The sequence below is a fragment of the Rhinopithecus roxellana genome, chromosome 8 (genome assembly GCF_007565055.1).
Source record: "Rhinopithecus roxellana isolate Shanxi Qingling chromosome 8, ASM756505v1, whole genome shotgun sequence".
Taxonomy (NCBI): domain Eukaryota; kingdom Metazoa; phylum Chordata; class Mammalia; order Primates; family Cercopithecidae; genus Rhinopithecus; species Rhinopithecus roxellana.
This window is the reverse complement of record NC_044556.1, coordinates 92,925,829-92,934,252: the sequence shown is the minus strand read 5'-3', so window position 1 is coordinate 92,934,252 and position 8,424 is coordinate 92,925,829.

Sequence of the window (8,424 nt, the reverse complement as noted above, 5' to 3'; positions counted from 1 at the left end):
AGTAGGTTATGGTCTCTTTACACATCCAGTTGGGTTACCTATGTATGGAGAAACCTTTAGGCTGAACTTTAAATAGGTAAGGAGGCAGCTTTAGGCTAAACTGAATTTAACGTGAGAATAATATTAAGTTCTAGAGAATGTTTAGACTGTCGATGGTACTGCCACTCACTGACAGCCTAAATGAGCTGGGCTTGTCCCCTGAAAGATAAAACAAGGGAAACCAGCTCCCTAAATTAAAGGCATGAATCATTGTCCAATCCCAAAACCAAGCCGCCATGCAGTGTTGATAGATTTTTTCCAGGTATCATCCCTGCGATTCTACTTGTAAAAGAACACATTGAGAAGACGCCATTCATCACTCTGTCTGGGGGTGAGTATAGAGATGGCACCCAGAGGACCCTCAAGAGAGAGAACTCCAGGAGAGCTCATGGAAATGGTAACACAGCAAAGGGAGAAAGAGAGGAAAGTCAAACCCTGAGTTCCTCTCTAGGGGAAAGGAGGAGGTAAGGAGATGGATGGGATTCTTGAGGACCAGGAACTCTCTGTGTGCTGCAAACTCATTTTGTAATCACTGGAGCACCTAGTCTCTTGCATGGAGTGGCTATTCCTCCAGTATTTGTTCCACAGAGAAAAGACTCCTCATTTGACCTTAACCAGTGATAGAAGCCTGGGTTATTCTTATTTCTTCAGAGGAGGGATGCTGCTCTGTCATTTTCTATAAAATGGAGAAAATTGCCCCCAACTGACCTAAGGTAACCAATTAGCAATCTTTTTTAATTTTATTTATTTATTTATTTATTTATTTATTTATTTATTTATTTATTTATTTGAGACGTTGTCTCGCTCTGTCGCCCAGGCCGGAGTGCAGCGGCGCGATCTCTGCAAGCTGTGCCTCCGGGTTCACGCCATTCTCCTGCCTCAGCCTCCCGAGTAGCTGGACTACAGGCGCCCGCCACCACGCCCGGAATCTTAAGGGCTCTTGGGAAAAAAAATAAAAACAAGTCATTTGATTAATAGAACACAAAAGAAATGCCTGAGGAGAGGCAGCCAAATACATCTCCCGGAAACCCAGTCAGCCTCACAAACTTTCTATATTCACTGGAACAACGGGGTTGGAGGCAGAAGGTGTTTGTTTTGCTCTGATAACAGGCAACCGCAGCATTTGGTGCCTGCTTCAGGGAGCCAGTGGAGCAGAGGCAGAAGCCTGAAGTAGCTGGGAGAAATTCAAGGAGACTTGAAGAGGAAAACAAAAGCTCCTCTGCATAAAATCCCAAAAGCAATCTGATTTGGGCTCGTTATAATTCTGTCTTCACCTGCTTCTAATGGTCTCCCTCTTGGGGAAAAAAGAAATCAGAGACAGCTGATGCCATGTAAATGAATTCTGTATGCAAAACAAACAGATAGAAGCCTTTGTACTGTTAAGGTGAGATACCAACACCCAGAGCACTCTGCATTTTGTTTAATAGAGCTACTCTCCAGACCCCTCATTAGCTGCCCTGAACAGGGAGGGAGAGGCCCAGCAAGGTGGTTCCAATAAAGTGATTTTTTTAGTTCCTGATATCTGGGGCAGCTGGCAGAAAACTCTATTTGCAACATAGACACAGACCCTGAACTCCCTATTGTCTATGAGTTCACTCGTTTTTTCCTCCAAATAAAATAAAAAGAACAAACAGTCTGGTAAAGAATGTTACCCAACTTATAAATTTGTTTATATGGGCTGGGCGGTGGCTCACCCCTGTAATCTCAACACTTCGGGAGACCAAGGCGGGTGGATCACCTGAGGTCAGGGGTTCAAGATCAGCCTGGACAACATGGTGAAACCCTGTCTCTACTAAAAATACAAAAAATTAAAATTAGCTGGGCATGGTGGCAGGCACCTGTAGTCCCAGCTACTCAAGAGGCTGAGGCAGGAGAAACACTTGAACCCGGGAGGCAGACTGCAGTGAGCGGAGATTGTACCACTGCACTCCAGCCTGGGCGACAACAGTGAAACTCCATCTCAAATAAATAAATAAATAAATAAATAAATAAATAAATAAATAAATAAATTTGTTTATGTGAAAAAAATGCCAAGGAACAGAAATTAAAGCACACTTAAATGATTTTTGGTTTTTGTGTTTTGTTTCTGTTTTTTGAGATAAGGTCTTGCTCTGTCACTCAGGCTGGAATGCAGTGGCATGATCACAGCTCCCTACAGCCTCAACCTCCTGGGCTCAAATGATTCCCCCACCTCAGCCTCATGAGTAGCTAGGACTACAGGCACATGCCACCATGCCCAACTAATTTTTTGTATTTTCGTAGAGATGGGGGCTTCACCATGTTTCCCAGGCTGATCTCGAACTTCTGGGTTCAAGTGATCCGCCCGCCTCAGCCTCCCAAAGTGCTGGGATTACAGAGGTGAGCCACCGTGCCTGGCTGCACACTTAAAAGTTTAATGGCTACAACTATATTTAAATTAGATGAAACAAAATTGATTAGATTCTAGAAGATAATATATATGATTAATACATATATTAAGAGTATGAAAACATTTAGTGTTCCCATTTATTTAAGGCTGCGGTTCTCAAAGTGTGGTCTATAGATCACCAGCATGAATGGTGAAACTTAAAAATGCAGAATCCTTGGCTTTACCCCTGGATATACTACAGCAGAATATAGGGGACAATCACTCAGGAATCTGCAACTTTTAACAACTCACTCACTAAATTTTGTCATGCTGGTCTAGGGATGATCTTTGAGAGCAACAGCAATTGGCCTGTCTAGGAACACTGTCAGGAAACCTACTCCTTGGCCCTGGACCTGTTCCATTACTGGACTTCTCTGCTTTTAGTAATGGCTTTCTTTACAGGGAGTTACAATGACAGCCTTGGGGCCTTGGATCTGCTTTCTAGATATTTACAGGTTAAATGTGCTTCAGTTAAGTGGTGAGCCTCACCCAATGCCTGGTGACATCTGTGGCTTCTCATGGGGACAGAATAAACGTGTGTCAGTGGGACTGGACAATTGTCCCCAAAGATCAAGACTCTGTTGCTCAGCTTTGATTCTCAGAAGGCTCTTATCCTGGTGGTAGGGTGACCAGCAGTCTCAGTCTTCCCAGCAATGAGTCACTTCTCAAGGCATAGGATTTTGGGGTTTAAAATTAGAAAAGGCTTCTTCAGCAAACCAGGGGCTGGGAATCCCATGTGGTGGTAATACTATACCCTAGCAAGACAGACTAGGAACCCATTGCCTCATTCTATTTACTCTGTGCTGAGAAATATAATTCCCAAAGTGTGTTGATAGTCAACTCAGTCTTTCTACCACAAAAAAGTCTGAAACCAAATTACCATGAAGTTTGATTTGTTAACACAACCATTGAGAAAGAAGTGTTAGATTAACAGAGACTTTATTTCTGTGAGCAGTTTGCAAACCAGGGAGATGCAGCCTCCAATACAACAAAGGTACACTCCACTGGAGCAAAGAAAGTGGTTGAACTTTATAGAAAAAGGTTTTTCCCAGGCTCCCACTCCAGTATGCTACGCAAATGAGGGATGCAAACTTGCTTAGTTCTTATTGGTTGATGTTAAGATTGACCAGAGGTTATAGATTATTGATTGGGTCCAGGTGTTGGCAGCCACTGATTCGGGCAGCATAAACAGGAACAGACAGATATGAGAGTTCCAAAGTTATGGAGTGTGTAGTTTTTCCAGGAGTACAGGTTACATGTTTAACCTTCAGTCAGAAAATGGCTGCTTGGCTCCATTTGAATTTAGGCTCAGTTAATCATTCACAATCAATCTTGAAGAATTGGCTTTTTCAGAGTACACAGTTCCCCTTTTTGATCAAAACTTGTCAGCAGACAGCTCCGGTGATTGGTGATGGGTTATGTCTAATCATGGTGCCAGAGTGGTCGGCTTCCTTCTCTGGGCCCATCTAGTCCCACGCTGGGATCCTCATGGCAGAGCAGTGGTTAATTGAGCAACTAGAGCCGTTTACCTACAAGAGGCACTCAGGTACCTGTTTAAAATTGAATTAAAGTATCTTGGGTTAAGTTGGTTCATTTCTGGTGTTTCTGGATGGAGTGAGCTTTAAGTCTTAAGGTATTGGGTCAGCATGATTCTGGTGGGAGTCTCTTGCAGACTTCTGTTAAAATAGGCAAGAATGACTTTCAAGAGGAGCTAAATGCTTAGTTCAAGTATGAGGAGGATTATTAAGTAAGCGTTGTAGGGGGGAACACAAAAGGGATTCTATACCAGAGAGAAGTTGTAGTAGATCCAGTCAAGGGCTTTCTGAAGGTGTCCCTTTCAGAGATTCGGCTAGTGTTAGGATCTTGGGGGTTTCTATTTCAACCCGACTGGCAGTATTTACCCAGGTGCAATGAGAAGTGTTAGTGACCACACAAACTGACCACGCAGACTATCTCCACCCGAGGAAATAGTCTGATGCAATGCAGTTGTCCAGGACGACATAAGCAAGGGAAAGTAGGGACATCTGTTGTGCCATGATGGCTTGAGTGGTGGGGTGGGCCATTCTCTTAACAGTGTGGGAAAGGTGTCTCAACATATATTTGTCCTAAGCGTGGCTCAGTCAAAACCATTACCCCAGAATCCTTCCTAATCTAGCCCCTCTACTTGGGTTCACACCTCTGGGTAAACTGCATCTTTGGCAGTGTTCACAACTGTCATCTTCATAGTCTGAGGGGTTGTCACCAGAGTATTCATCGATTATTTATAGGAATTTTTTGGCCCTGACCCTGGAATACAGACTTTATAGTCTCAGAGGTAGGGAGATAATGGTGATAGGAGAAAAACTCAACCCAGAAAGCAAATGCCTGCATTTTCCTAGGACCTGAGACAATGGTAGGCAAAATCTCAGCCAAGATACCTGCAGCCAAAAAACACAGCCTGGAGGGAAGCATAATTGTCCCAAGAGGTTCTAAAAATCCAAGGAGCCGTTTACAGACAAAAAAAGCGGGTGTTTGACCAAACCAAGAGCTGGTCTTAGGTAAAGACAGAGAGGTACGATTTAACTGGAAGACCTGGGAAGTCATGGGGAAACTCCATGGTTTCTTTCATATAATCTTCAGAGGGGGGTTCCACTAAACATTTCATTTTTGCAGGATTCTGTGAGGTATGCAGAACGGAGGGGCAGTGAGTATTCATTGCAAGTGGAGGAAATGCCAGGCAGAGAAACAATGACTTGTATGGGATACCTCAGTGAGGAAAAGCAGGGAGAACTTCAGGAGCACAGGTAAGCATCCAATAGGTTACAGTCTGTGGGTCAAACAGGGGTGCTGAGCAGTTGGGCCCATGAGTGAGGTTGGTAGCTGAGATGATTAGAGGGTCATTGGTTCCTCCAAATGGTCTGGCTGGGGAAAGGTGACATAACCAACATTCAGTTAGCTTGCCAGCAGGGGCAAAGGATTGGGATAGTTGTATTAAGGAATTATCTTTCCATGAGTAGGAAGAAATGGGCAAGGGTAGTAAAGAAAGGAGAAGGAGAAAGTATAACATTATGTAAAAGGTTTATGAGAAGTTCATCAGGCAAAAAGTCCCACAGTTTGCAGAAGCTAATGGGCTAGGTCTGGTAACTCGGGAGAAAGTAGACTGCATCAGATGTTGTCTTCTTGTCCTGCTGGCTCTGCTTTGATCAACTTAAGTTAGCTATCAGTGACAGGTTGGGAGTTTCACTTAGGAGGAGGACAGAAGACTTTTTAAAATGATAAATAATAATCCATGACTCAATGCTTTGTAATTTAACAGCACACGAGTCAGTTAAGAGTATCTGATAGAGGCCAGGCACGGTGGCTCACACCAGTAATCCCAGCACACTGAGAGGCTGAGGTGGGCAGATCACTTGAGGTCAGGAGTTCCAGACCAGGCTGGCCAACATGCTAAAACCTCATCTTTACTAAAAATACAATTAGCTAGGCATGATGGCAGGCACTTATAATCCCAGCTACTCGGGAGGCTGAGGCAAGAGAGTCGCTTGAACCTGGGAGATGGAGGTTGCAGTGAGGTGAGATGGTGCCACTGCACTCCAGCCTGGGTGACAGAGCAAGACCCTCAAAAAAAAAGAGTACCTGGTCCCTTCCAGAAAGGCTGGGGGGAATTCTTAAGCTGGTGTCTTTTCCAATACACACAGTCTCCAGGTCTGAAGTTACAAGGACGTTCTTCATCTCCTGGGACCACACCGTTAAAGGAATATTTGACAAAGTTAATACTATGTTGTAGACATTAATGAGCTCCTTGTACTAATGTGGGAGGCCTCCTTTGATGAGTACTGGCTGGTGAAGTATTTTATCTAGGCACATAGGGTGGTTGCTAATAATTCCAAAGGAGATAATTTATGTTTATCTGTAGAAGTGGAATGAAAGTTGAGGATGACTAAAGGAAGAGCATTGGGACATGGCAGGTTAAAGACTGCACAGATTTTTCCCTATTGGATTTTATTATTCCATTGGCTCATTCTACTGCTCTGGAGGGCTGGGGATGGTAAGCACAGAAATGTTGATAGACCAAATTTTAGAAACATTGTTAATAATTTGTCCTGTAAAACAAGCTCCTCAGTCATTGTGAAGTTCTTGTGGGACTCCTCAGGTTAGTATAATTTTTTTCTACAAGGGCCTTAGCTACTGCAGTGGCTGTGGTCTGCTGACAGGGGAAAGCTTCAGGCTAATGTGAAAACATTCAAACCATAGCCAACACATACTGGTACCCTTGTGAGGTAGGGAGTTGAACTGAGTGTTGTTGCCATACCTTAAAGGGACATTTGGTAGTGAAAAGTGGTCCACGGGGGCATGTAATCATTTTCCAGGATTGTACCGTGGACAGATTTTGCCCAGTTGAGTTAACTGTAATCCCAGCTACTCGGGAGGCTGAAGCAGCAGAGTCGCTTGAATCTGGGAGACGGAGGTTGCAGTGAGGTGAGATGATGCCACTGCACTCCAGCAGCCTGGATGACAGAGCAAGACCCTCAAAAAAAAAAAAAAAAAAAAAAAAAAAAAAAAAAAAAAAAAAAGCCCAGGCCGGGTGCATTGGCTCACGCCTGTAATCCCAGTACTTTGGGAGGCTGAGGCGGGTGGATCACAAGGTCAGGAGATCGAGACCATCCTAGCTAACACAGTGAAACCCCGTCTCTACGAAAAATACAAAAAAAAATGCCGGGTGTGGTGGCAGGCACGTATAGTCCCCACCTGTTCCAGAGGCTGAGGCAGGAGAATGGCGTGAACCCGGGAGCGGAGCTTGCAGTGAGCCGAGATTGCGCCACTGCACTCCAGCCTGAGTGACAGTGAGACTCCATCTCAAAACAAAACAAAACAAAACAAAGCAACAAAAAAAAAGCCCAGCCCATTTAGGTCTCAAAAAACAACAACAAAAAAGAGTATCTGGTCAATTCCAGAAAGGCAAGGTGGACAATAGTGGGAGAGGGACCCCAGTACTATTATTGCCCTCATTAGACAATTTTTTCCACGTTCCAATGGGTTAGGTCATGAAGGAAAGTTAAAATGTCCTTTTAGAGGCCATTAGGGAGAACGGGGTGGCAATTGGAACCCATCCAGAGGGCTGCAAAAAGTCAAAAGAACTACCTTCTTCAAGCAATTTCCCACTTTTGTCCTTCATTGAGAGAGCCTGAGATTTAGCCAGCATTTGGTATAATTGGGGAACTGGAATAGGGCAGAAATGGGCAAGCTTCATGTTCTCATCATAAGTGGGAGTTGAACAATGAGAACACATGGGCACAGGAAGGGGAATAACACACACCGGGGCCTGTAGGGGGGGGGGATGAGGGGAGGGAGAGCATTAGGACAAATACCTAAGGCATGTGGGGCTTAAAACCTACATGGTGAGTTAATACATGCAGCAAACCACCATGGCACATGTATACCTAGTTAACAAACCTACACGTTCTGTACTTGTATCCTGGAACTTAAAGTAAAATTTAAAAAAAAAAGAAAAAGTAAAAGAAATGGGCAAGCTTTTGATTAATAGAATTTATGTTATATTTTGGGACATGGATGACTTGACAGCAGTATCAACCATTTTGTTTCCAAATGTTTCTTTACTTTGGACAGAGGAATGTCCCTGAACTTTAATAATAGCTAAAGCTCTTGGAGCGTGAATGGCATCGAGGAGTGCCAAGACATGGTCTTTGTTTTTTATTTACTTTCCAGATGAGGTAAGGAAGCCTCTTTATTTCCAAAGCATGCCAGAATCATGAGCTGCTCTCTAAAGGCATGCCTACTGTTTACATAAATATTGGCTGTTTTATCTTTAGCTAAAAGATATGCCCTAGTGAAAACATGTAGTTCGACTTGTTGGACAGATATGGCATCAGGAAAGGGACCAGACTCTATAATCTGGTTAAGAGAGACAAGAAGTTTCTAGTTTGGTATTTGCCACGGGGTCCCCTCATTTGACCCATCAGTAAACCAGTTATTGTCTG